Source organism: Anomalospiza imberbis, chromosome 1, assembly GCF_031753505.1.
Source record: "Anomalospiza imberbis isolate Cuckoo-Finch-1a 21T00152 chromosome 1, ASM3175350v1, whole genome shotgun sequence".
NCBI lineage: Eukaryota > Metazoa > Chordata > Aves > Passeriformes > Viduidae > Anomalospiza > Anomalospiza imberbis.
The window spans coordinates 11,130,298-11,142,134 of NC_089681.1; the positions used below are offsets into that span (position 1 = coordinate 11,130,298).

Consider the following 11,837-nt stretch of genomic DNA (forward strand, 5'->3'; position numbering starts at 1 on the left):
AAAGGATGATTTCAGCTCTTTCATGTCTTAGATGTTACACAGAATTTTGAAGTAGATGTCAGACTTGGATGCAGAATGTGGCCATCCAGTACCAAAAACAATTATAGATTTACTCACAGCTGTTTTCATTTTGCTATTTTTTACAGCATTACAGAACTTGATTAAATATTTGATTTCACATGGTGTAAAATCTGGGCTGCGTAAAAAAAATCAGTGGAGGGTTTACTATCGACCTTGTGAGGTTTCAGAAACTGCCAAATTTAACAATTTCCTCATTAAGAACACACTGGTTTTGGTACCTTGAGAGCTTATAGTCTCAGGAGCCAGATTGCCATGAGAGTCTCTCTTTCTGCAATGCACACAGGTGGAAGTAAAGCTTAGAACTGTGAATACTAGAGAGCTCTGAAACCAGACAAATGAACACTAAAGAATACTGACTCTGTGATATTTCAAACAAAACATCACCACAGCCTAAAGATATGTAAACCAGTCTCATGACAACTCAGGGCCTGGAAAGAGAGAATGCATCCAAAATGTAAAAAAGATTCCATTTTATGTGAAAGAACTTGTCGTTTTGGATGATTTGTTCTCTTCATAAATAACCATGTTTCGATATGCCATTTGCATGAAGGTTTGTAAACAAGACCAGCAGATGATTAAAAGAACACAGCAAAAGGCAAATTGGGGAATTTAATTTGAAGACTATTTTGCAAGTAATATTCCACACATTTTCTCCAGCTCTGCCCAGCAATTTCTAAGCAGATGACAAAGTTCCCACAAATCTGATGGTAGGCAGTAACTCAACAAATGAACGGAACTGATGCAAATCTTAAACTCGGTGCTTTTACTCTACTTCCAGAAAGAGAATATAAATCCTTTGGAGAAATTTTCCTCCAGTCCTGTGAAAGCAGAACTTCTGCAGCACAAGAGAAGGACCTCTTGGTAACATGTTTATTCATTTAGGAGAAAGGTCTGCTCTCTGTAGGAACAAAGCCATCATTCTCATACATATTGAGAGGGTATAGGCATAGCCATGGCTGGAGGTGGCTTTTCTGCTTCTTTTGGACATGTGCTGTGTATCACTGATCTGGAATGATGCTGAAAATATGTTGTGTTCATAATAATAAAAAAAAAGCCATGAGCAAATAGGATTTCTGAAATACTTATTTATGTCTAAGTGAGACTACAGCAGAAAGAGCAGCTCTTCATGAATATAACAATATTCATTCAATAGCTCCAATAACAATAACTTTATTCAACAGGATTCTGAGCCCCCCTCTGTACCAAACCTCAGGAAAAAAAAAGCAGATAAAACAGTCAAAGCAGAATCTATTATTCCATTTAAATTGCTTTCTCAGTAGATTAATGATTCCATAACAGAAAATATCGTATTCTGCAAAGTTTTCCTAACCCTATTGTTTCAGGAAAAATTCCTGATAGCTTACAAGGCAAGAAGAGAAATCTGAACTAGACTGCCCTTTGCAGCTTTTGGATTCTTGGAAATGTGAAGAAGGGAGCTGGTACACTGAGCCTTTCTTATGTGCAGTCCCACAAGCAAATGAGGAAAGTTATAGGATAGCCTAAATAAAATGCATGAGCACTGCTGGTACCTAATAAAATACCAAACATGCAAATACTATTGATACATGGCAGCATTAAATTGCAAGCACATGCTGCAGTAAAGGGCAAGCAGCCACTAATAAATGTAAACTATTAACCATCTCTTCAATAAAAAAAGCCACGAACATGCCAGGACTCACTGTGAGTGCTGCAGTGTATCAGCAACTGTTCTATTTCTGTTCAGGAAAATAATCAGCACAATGAACAAAAAAAACCCCAAACAAACAAACAAAAAAACAACCAAAGGGAAAAAATCTGCAAAAGTCATTGGGATTACTTAATAATAATATAAATATTACTTTTGCTTCCTTATTAACAAAAATCATAAGATCTTTGTTTCAGCTGAGGGAGATATTTTTACAGGCTTCTACCTTAGGTCTGATTTTTATTCTTTTAATGGTTCTTTTGCATTGTCCTGCCTACATGTAGGACCTTGAAGCAGGAATCAGGAGCTTCACTCCTGCTCTAATAGTATATATATTTTCATAAACCTGTTTTAACCATTCAGCCTCATAATACTTTGAAAACCTTTATCTCCTAAATGTGGCAACAAACTGCATGAAAAAAAACAGTTCCCCAGTCACTGCCCAGCCTCAAAGGGGATCAGCAGCAGAGCAGTTTGCAGAATGCCAGCACACTTCACTCTTCAGAAGACCCCTGTTTGCAATCCTGCCAGCTGTGGAGCTGGTGATGGGAACTGAAGGTTTGTTCCTGCCATTACTGAATTCAAAGGCACCTTTTTCTTGTGAGCAGTGGTGCTCACAACATCTTGGCATGGGACAAACCCAGATGCTCTTCAGACAGGGGACTGAGGCAACTGGGAAGAAAAGCTGGGATGAAAACAAAGAACTGCAGTCAGAAAATACTTCTGAACAATGAAGCTACATTTTCACACAGAGCTCAGCAGCGAGTTTAATTAAATACTACACATATTTACTTACTGAAAAACCCTGTTTCATTAACATAAACAGATAGGGGATCATCAGTGCATAACAACCCATAGGGCACCAGGGGAAATCTGTTTTGAATTTTGTACATCAATCAAGTGATTCATATACATGGCATTTGCAGCTGATGACTGCCTGAATAGAATCTAGTGATTTTTCCACCAGGGTACGCCACTAAAAGCCCCTCATTAATAGATAATCAGCTTCTACTGATCAACTCCTCGGCTGCATTCCAAAGCATCTGTTTCGCCCGTTTTGTGATTTAGAGATGCTAAGTACAATAAAAGCAGTTCTGTGTTATTTCTTTACTCATTAACCTTATTATACTATTTCACCCTCAGCAGTGATTTTTTTTAAAGAAAGTTGATAAAAAGCAAGTGAAATGGCCCATTATTTCGTTATGATTGTGCTAACAATGTAAGAGCCGTTTCTAAGTAAATACTATATTTTAAAGAAAAAACTTCTGAGAATAATTACTTTTTTAGCTGAACTGTTTATCAATAGATTTTAGACTTCAAGATTTCTTTTCCAACTAATGCTACACAGTGAAACAAATGCAAAATTAGTATGTGAAAAATGGCTTAGAGGAACAACATTTTTTATTCAAGCTATGTAAAATGTGTGTAATTTGCTCTTCAGATTGATATTCCAAAGGTGGCTTCAAGCCTTTTTTTCCCACTGCATGGTAATACAAAATGCAAGGATTTTTCAAAGTGCTATCTGTGTCTGTGACCATATGGTGGTTTCCAGTTTTGCTTTAAATTACTGCACCTGAAGCTATTTATGGTCAGAATACTCACGTAACAGCTATATGTTGTTTATATATTTCAATTTGCAGGTAATGTAGCCAAGGGCTAATCACACATAGATCAGATTTGCCACTAGTGTTTTCTGATGTCTTATTTTCAGGCCCTATTAAACCTGACAAAATGATAGGTGGAAAGAGAGAGAAGACTATATAAATAAAGCAACGGGAAGGTTTGAGGGAAAACAAGGCTCTCAGACCAGTTTGCTGCAGCTTTAATTTGCTTCTTTGAAAATTGTAGCTGCTAAAATCCTAAGATACAGCTGGCATCCAACTTAAACCCCCAAAGGTATTACATGCAGGGCTCAGAAAAGCACACACTTCTCTGTGCCTACTTTTTTTTTTTCAGGTTGCTTTAGCTCTGTAGATTAGGCAACAAGCCCCAAAAAGTTTTTTGCTCCCGATGATCTGCAGAGCTGAGAAGCCATCCAGGATCTTCAGGGTACACAGATGACATTGTGCTGCCAGTGGTCTGGTTTGCTGGTAACCCACAGCCCTCTCCCGACCAAGCTGTGGTCCTTGGCCCATTTCCCAGGATGTTGGCCCAAATGGCAGCTTGCTTCTCTGTGAGCTGCCTTATTCTAAATATGTTTGACCTTGCTCTGAGGGAAGGTATCCAGAGCCAATTTATGCTGGTGGGAGCTCAGAATGGCTTTGCTCCATCCTCACATAATTCTGCTCACATAGATGAGAAGATATATGGGAACTGGATCCCTCTCCAATAATACCTTCTGGAGTTATAAACTTGTTCCTCACTATTTCCCAGTGTATCAGAGCATGTCTTATGTCACACCTTATTATCACCATCATCCTGAAACATTTATATTTCAAGCTGCTGAAACTTCTCTCCTTAGAATTGCACAAACTCCATTTAGTGAAATACTGCCCATACTCAGCAAAGCGACCTTACTGGCACAGCAGTTCTGTAAGCATGAAAGGTTTAGCACAGGCTTTTAAACAGATAAATGTGGATAAATGAAAAATTTAAATAAACCCATTTCAGCAACAGACACAGAACAAATTACACAGCAGTATCGCTGGCTCAGAAGAGCATCCATAACTATGGGACTTTCAGGAGACGTAGCCGGAACATGACCCCCTTACTTTTCTATCACTTGTGCTTTCTGTGAAGGGGGTATGACATCAGTGATTACACTTGGGTTTTCTTTGTCACTAGGGGCTATAGACAAACACATGAAAATTAAAACAGTCCTGGATTTTGATACAGCTTTATTTCCCTGTGGTTGGGCTATGCTGAGTAAAAGTGTGCTGCAGCCTGGAGCTAGGGCCACTGTCTTCAGCCTGCCTCAAGGTCCTCAAAGTGGAACCCTGAAAGTTTGTGGTTTCCAGCTGCTGTGATCTTGGGGATGCTTCTGGACTGCAGCTTCTTGGGGTGTTTTATGGATTTGGCCTGAGTTATTTTGAATTCCAAGAGAGAAATTTTCTGAAAATTATCATTATAATCTGAAATTATCATTAGTGAGATTTATAAGTACTCGAGCAAAAGACTTTATGCTTCTTGGTTGAAATAGTTATCTGAAGGTACAATTAAAACACCTCTTACCTATGAGTCAAGTTCAGATACAAACCAGTTGTCAAAACATCCTCTAGTGGCTCTGTGAATATGGGTCTAGTCTTCACAACAATTCATGAAATATCTCTATTTAAGTGAATTAATGTACTGCTGTTTGCAACTGAATCTCTTCCCAGGTAGAAAATTATATTTTTAAAAAATTATTTACCTAGTTATCAATGAGAAAAATAATTTTTGTCAGCATAAACAGAGGCTTTGTATGCAAAAAAAATCCCTTGTAACTGCTACCCAATTTCTTTTCTTCACAGCGGAAGAGAGATAGCTGTACATTTGTAATGTCACAGACTGCTTTTATGTTCAAGCTGTGATTTATGTTCCAGAGTCTGAGTAGAGAAAATTTTAACACAAAATATAACCCAAGCATCCCAAAGCAAGCTCCATTGCTTTGATCACTGTTAATGAGCTAAACATCATGGACAGTTTTGCTGGTTTAGCTTCATGGGATTCCATGGAGTTAGGACAGAATGAAAACTAGCTATCCCTCACCTACAGGGGTGTGGTATTCAGCAGGTGTGTGTGATTTTCTCCATGCACAGGATATCAGCAACATCATTCACTGTGGGATTTCCAATCATAAGTAGCATATGCAAAATATAGGATAAAATATGTCAGTAATCAGTGGAATAAGATGTTAAAGAAGATGGAATTTACAGCACCAAATTTAACTTGGTTTCATCCCTACTTAACTTCCCACAAAGAAAAGCAGACTTTGTCTGCTGACTTTCTGGTAGAATCCATGTCACTGCATAAACTGACCCATCAAGAGTCATATATTCAGAAGCTGAGAACTTCAGTCCAAATTCATGGAAATCTCACTTCATCAGACTTGCAAGGTAGTGAATACAGTCCCAAAGCACTGGGGGAAGGGGAATATTCAAAAATACCCCATTGGGGCTTTGACAGAGAACTTCAGACTTGCAAAGATGAGTGTCTTTGTCTAAGAGAGACTCATATGGACCCAAAGTTTCACTAAAAGTCATTTCCAGGCTCACCCTAGTGTGTCAAAACTCACTTTAATCAGACAAGCAAGAGGCAGTGCCAGGAGCATTTAAACAGCTCAATGAGTGCAGGAACATGAGCAGGCAAACAGGGCCATGGCAGGGGTAGCTTCCACACCAGGAAGGACACAGCCACTCCCCTGGCTGCTGGTGGTGCACCAGGTGTTAGGTAGGCATGGTGTTTTGATTAGGGTTTTTTGTTGGTTGGGATTTTTTCCCCCACAATTTGAATCGAGCCAGCAATGTTTTACAAACAGCCAAAAGCATGCAGCAAGACTGTGCTAGTCCAAACAGAACCCCCCAGGGATGCAGCTGTCCAGGTCAGTGGCTGCAGGGAGTGTCTGAGCCTGGAGGACAGGGCTCTGTGTGGTGTGAGGAGGTGAATGATCTGCTCTGTCTAGTGGCAGAGCTTAAGGAAGAAATGGAAAGGCTAGGGAGTATTAGGGAGAGTGAAAGAGAAATAGAGTGGTGGAGTTACAGGAATGAACACAGCGTGGGTGGCCAACAAGAGGAACTGGGAGCCATGGTACAGCAGGAAAGCTATGACTTAGTAGCCACCATGGCAATGTGGTGGGATGACTCGCATGACTGGAGTGCCACAGTGGGTGGCTTCACGCTCTTCAGAAGAGACGGGTGAGGTAGGAGAGGTGGAGGGGTAGCTCTGTACATTAGGGAGTCTCTTGACCTGCTGGAGTGTGGCCAGAGAAGAGCAACAAGGCTGGTGAAGAGTGTGGAACACAAGTCCTATGAGGGGCAGCTGATGGAGCTGGGGGTGTTTAGCCTGGAGAAAAGGAGGCTCGAGGGGGACCTTATCACTCTCTACAGCTGCCTGAAAGGAGGCTGTAGCCAGGTGCAGGCTGGTCTCATCTCCCAGGTAACAGTGACAGGACAAGAGGACACAGTCTTCAACAGCACCAGGGGAGGTTTAGGTTGGACATAAGGAAGAAGCTCTTCACAGAAAGGGTGACTGGGCATTGGAATGGGCTGCCCACAGAGGTGATGAAGTCATTGCCCCTGGAGGTGCTTAAGGGAAGACTGGATGTGGCACTCAGTGCCGTGGTCTCCTTGATAAGGTTGTTTTAGATCATAAGTTGGACTCAATGATCTCAAAGGTTTTTTCCAACCTAGTTGATTCTCTGACTCTGACATGTAAGTTCTTAAAATCACATTCACAATTCCAGTTATTTTATTTGCAATGGAATAAAAAAAAAAAAAAAACCCAAAAAAAAATCAACCAGGAGTCAAAAAAATTTGCTTCTTTTAAAGTCCCACTCTATTAAAGTCTCATTTCAGTTCTGACTGTGACCAGGAAAACCTGCTTTTTTTTTGGAAAAGAAAAATCTTTTCCAAAACACTGAAACACATACAAACTCTCCCTGAGACATTCTTTGATTCTACTGATTTTTAGAGTGAGAGTAAAAAGCTCTCTCTTAGCTTCTCTGGCATCTCATAGGCTAATTGAAATTAATATAAGCACAATTAAAATTAACTAATTGGTCTACACCTGATCTTTAAGGCATGGCACAGTAGGCAGCCAGGCAGAGCAACACAGTCAGCGTTCCAGCAGTGTCAGCCTTAATCAGCATCCAGGCAGCTCAAATCTCTGGAGGATTTACTAGACACCTAGACACTCATTATTCCTTTCCTAAGGAAAATACCACATTCTCAGATCAATAGGAATATTTGATTGAACTATAAATACGCCAAATGGAAAAATCAGCTTCAAAGAATCGTGTCTCCACATCAGTAATATCTCTCCAGAAAGTCATCTTCATTTCAGCCAGATTTCTTGGTGTGGTTTGAAATGTCACATTTTCTTCCTATTAATGTGCTTTGTGCCCATCAGACTGATGTGATACTAATTGCAATGGTTTCTGTCACGTTCTCTATCCCTATTTTTTCTAGAACTGTGCTTCTTTTGTTTTAAATGGCTGCAGGAAGTTAATGACACACTGACCCTCTATAGTGTTGCTCTTTCAGTAATGCATCCATTATTTACTGCCTTAATTTTTAAGGCATGATTTATTTTGTCAGACCTGTTTTAAATCAACAATGCAGAAAAAATTTGCAACGCAGTTAAGAGGAAGGCCCATGGGTAGAAGCTCTGCAGTCTTACTGTGCATTTCTCTTCCTTTTCCTGACAGTTTTACCTGACAGTGTGAGCTTCCAGCACAGCTGGAGTGGGGATCTAGACCTGGCCTTGGCCCCACATCATTATGCCCCACATTTTCAGCAGTAATGTTCATTATAGGAGTGAGCTATCCCTTAACATATGTTATTTCATTTTGATAACAACCTAAGCTTACTTAAGCTTTGAAGATTAAAAGAATTTTTAAAATAAATTTTTAAAAAAATACACAATGCATTCAAAAGAATATATTTCCCTGCTTAATTCATGTGTTGGGAATAAAACCCCATCAGTATTGTTTAAATGCCACTCCAGAGTAAATCAGAGATCATAACTTTATTTTTGTAGAGCAGATGTACAATTAAATGAGAGCTCATTTTGATCATTAGCTCCCCTCATCTGATACCATTCATTGCTTTGCTTTCTTTCAGGGATGTCACAATATACCTGACTATCTTATCCTTCACCCCCAGCATGCCTGTGCAAGCCAGGAAGGAGGAATCCAGTGATAGGCAACTGTCAGTGATGGCACTGGGCATCTCATCTGCCACTGAGTGATCAGGAGCTGAGAAACATGAGGTGAGATGCAGATGAAATTAAGATATTGATATTGATGTCCAATTCAGCTGGCCAGGCACAGATGTGTAAAGCTGTAAGGTTATGGTTAGGCTGCCTGAGGTACCTGCATGGGGCTGGTAGATGTGGCAAGAGGCCTATGGAAGACCTGCCCTCTTTGAGAATCTTAGATGAAGACCAGACAGAGCAATACAGGATACCTCAAACTAAAAGAAATACTTATTGATGGAAAACAAAATTAAAGTCGTCCTCACAAAACAACATGCAGCAGTTTAACTGAGGCTCAGCCCAGCTGCCCAGCTTAAGTGTCCAGAGCTCTTTGACATGCTTTTGGTTATTTGAGAAAGCCCCAAGGGGCTAAAAAATATGGCTTGAGCTGGCCCTTGGACACCTATTTCTATCTCACCCACTGGATTGAGCTCCTGCTGCTTCCTGAAGAGTGCTCTGAACGCCCTGTTAACTGTATTGATTAGATTGTCATGAGTTTTGTCTTTATCACTTGTTTTAAAGTCCTTTCTACATCCTCAGTAACATTCACATTCAAGTTGACCTTTTGATCCTCCTCATATTGTTAGAGAAGGTTCATAATTAGACAAAATAAAAATCTCTTCTTTTCTTTGCCCTGCTTAGCCCATATATTATGCAGTGAGAATAAGACCCGGTCAGTATTGTTTAAGTGTCACTGGAGAAAATCAAATAGCATAGTCTTCTTTTTAGAGAATCACTGCACCCTTAAATAAGAGGCATGTGATTACTTAAAAGTGATATCTATATAAAAAGAAGTGATTTAAGGTAAGCCTTAGTGCAAATCCTTTGTGCTCATTGCCAAGTAGTTAAAACATTCCACAAAAGCTTGGAGTATGGAAAAGTGTTACCTGCAGGAACTGCTCTTTTAAAACATCCCCATGAGCTCCCAACCCTCATTTATCAAAAGCTGGCAACTGAGCAATTGTGGTGGTAGTGCTAATTGCAGTAAAATTACCAGCATACATACATAGAGGAAGCTGCTGGGCAGTATCAAAAGACTCTCCCGCTGGTCACTTTGGCACTTTCCTTAAGGATTAAATGTTGTTAGCACTTTGACCAAAGTAGTCAGTAAGTAAATAGGAACTTGTGGAAATATTTCCTTTTAAAGGGAAGTCTGGCACGAAACAAGTTATAGTTTTTGATGTTAACTTGTTTCTTTGCAAGGGACCAACAAAGCTCTGTCTTCTGAATATGCAAAACAAAATGACTGCGCACAAATCTCTTATTCATAATTTCCAAACCTACTTTTTCAGTGCATTACATTCCCTAAAATCTCTTCCTGCTGTTTTTCCTCAGGGATACACTCACAGCTGTTTTTCTAGTTTTCTGCTGGCTTTCTCCTGTTTTCCTCCCACACATTCAATTTGTCAAACAATTTCTTAGCCTCTGAATTCATACCCAGTGTCAGGAGCCCCTTTCCCATTCTGACTATTGCTTTACTATCACTGAGTGCCAGCATTCCTGCAGCAGGGACTTCTGTTACTTTTTATTACCATTGCAGTACTCAACCTTCTCATGGCCCCCTTCACTCACCCTCAGCGAAGGCTGAAATATGACAGCTTCAAATATATCTATATTGGTCCTGTGGTGCATGTGCAAACTCCTTTCAATACAGCACAGTTTAGGAATTGTGTTACTAGGAAAGTTTGTGGATGTTGGTTATACCCATCTTCCCACTTGAGCCACAACATTAATAGTCAACATTGTATTAATTACAATCATGCAAGCAATCATAGACACATGCACACACAAATGATATTGCAGAGTAGGATCAAAAATCAGGTATAGTCGCAAAATTATTTTTCCCTGATGTATATCCAAGAAACTATTTTCTGAAGACGTGAGGAGAGGTGGTGATTCATAGGCCAAATCCTGAGGTTTTTACTGTATTTTTGAGGCAATACTGCTCTAAACTGAAGGAGACAGAAATTTACAGCAGGATTTGTGAATTACTTTGGATATACTGTAACCACTAAAAAATATACACTTCTGGAATAAATCAGACTTACAATAGTGCTGGAAACATTCATAATTTGAAAAGGTAGGAATAGAAGTTTGAAAAAATGAGCTTATTTTTATCCTTTACAGAGTTTATTCCCAGGATCTTGCCATCTAATGGTGTCTAAAATTGGATAAAGAATAGCCATTAAAGAGCAGACCAGGCTGAAGATAAAACAGATCCATGGAGTTTAGCCAATGTAGGATTCTTCTCTCCGCCTTTTCATTTGCACCTAAAAACTTGCTTTTTTCAGCAACAAACCACTTCACAACACCCTTTCCCAGCCTAGCAGCATGCAGGTACAAGGCATCTCTTGTACTTGCATCTGTTCCACCGTCTTACTATCAGGTAGTAAAAACCTTCTGCAGACAATAGAGCTCAGATCACAGTTTTTTGTATATCTAAAGTGAGTGAATTCCACTGAACCTTTACAGCCTTAATGACATTCTGGGAACAAATAGTTTGGATAGCATAGCCATAATACATGGTGGCTTTGTAGCAAACAAGAGGATAGCTATGGTTTGGCTTCCAAAGACTGCAGTGCACATTTGTCATTAGAAAGATGCAGAACTCCACCTACTCCAACTGAAATATGTCATCTCTCAGGCAAATGTTAAAGAAGTGAAACAGAAATTGTCTTTCAGTACAAGTGGTCATTTAAGAAAGCTTAGAAGCCCATAAGTGTGGAAATATTAGTCATTATGAATCCCATTTTATGAATAAGGGCAAGCTGAGGATCCCCTGGGTATCACTATGTTGCCTTCAGGGAAAGAAAAAACTCCACGTATTTAATACTTTTGAAAGCAAAATGGAAACCTGTAGCTATGGTAGAGCACTGTCCATCTATTCTGGTGCTATACTAATGTTGCCTCATTGAACACATGTCAAGATAAAAGCATGGAGTGGTCTTGTAGAAAAATTCCCCAAAGGAATCACAGAAAATTCCCCACAGATCTATTGCAGCCATCAGGAGAAGTGATTTTCAGATCCACCCATTAGAATGAATGTTTATAACACTCTCTTCAGAGGGCTGAATACTAATTTAGAACTCAACTATGTGGAAAAAAATAATTATTGAGAGAGAGGTGAAAGGCTTTTATGAAGCTAATGAATTAGCTCAAATTGGAAGAGAAGGTCAGTAAA

The 11,837-nt window shown here is 39.6% G+C and overlaps 2 long non-coding RNA genes across 2 annotated transcripts; one reads left to right on the forward strand and one right to left on the reverse strand.

The window, feature by feature from the left end:
* Window positions 1–4,056: 4,056 nt before the first annotated feature.
* LOC137475419 (uncharacterized) lies at window positions 4,057–5,757 on the reverse strand. The gene is made up of 3 exons (XR_010999894.1): window positions 5,649–5,757; window positions 4,937–5,522; window positions 4,057–4,816 (listed from the first exon to the last, which is right to left on the reverse strand). It is a non-coding gene; the product is annotated as an uncharacterized lncRNA (long non-coding RNA).
* Window positions 5,758–6,579: 822 nt separating this feature from the next.
* Window positions 6,580–8,688, forward strand: LOC137468974 (uncharacterized). Its single transcript, XR_010996286.1, has 2 exons — window positions 6,580–6,685; window positions 8,524–8,688. It is a non-coding gene; the product is annotated as an uncharacterized lncRNA (long non-coding RNA).
* The last annotated feature ends 3,149 nt before the right edge of the window (window positions 8,689–11,837 follow it).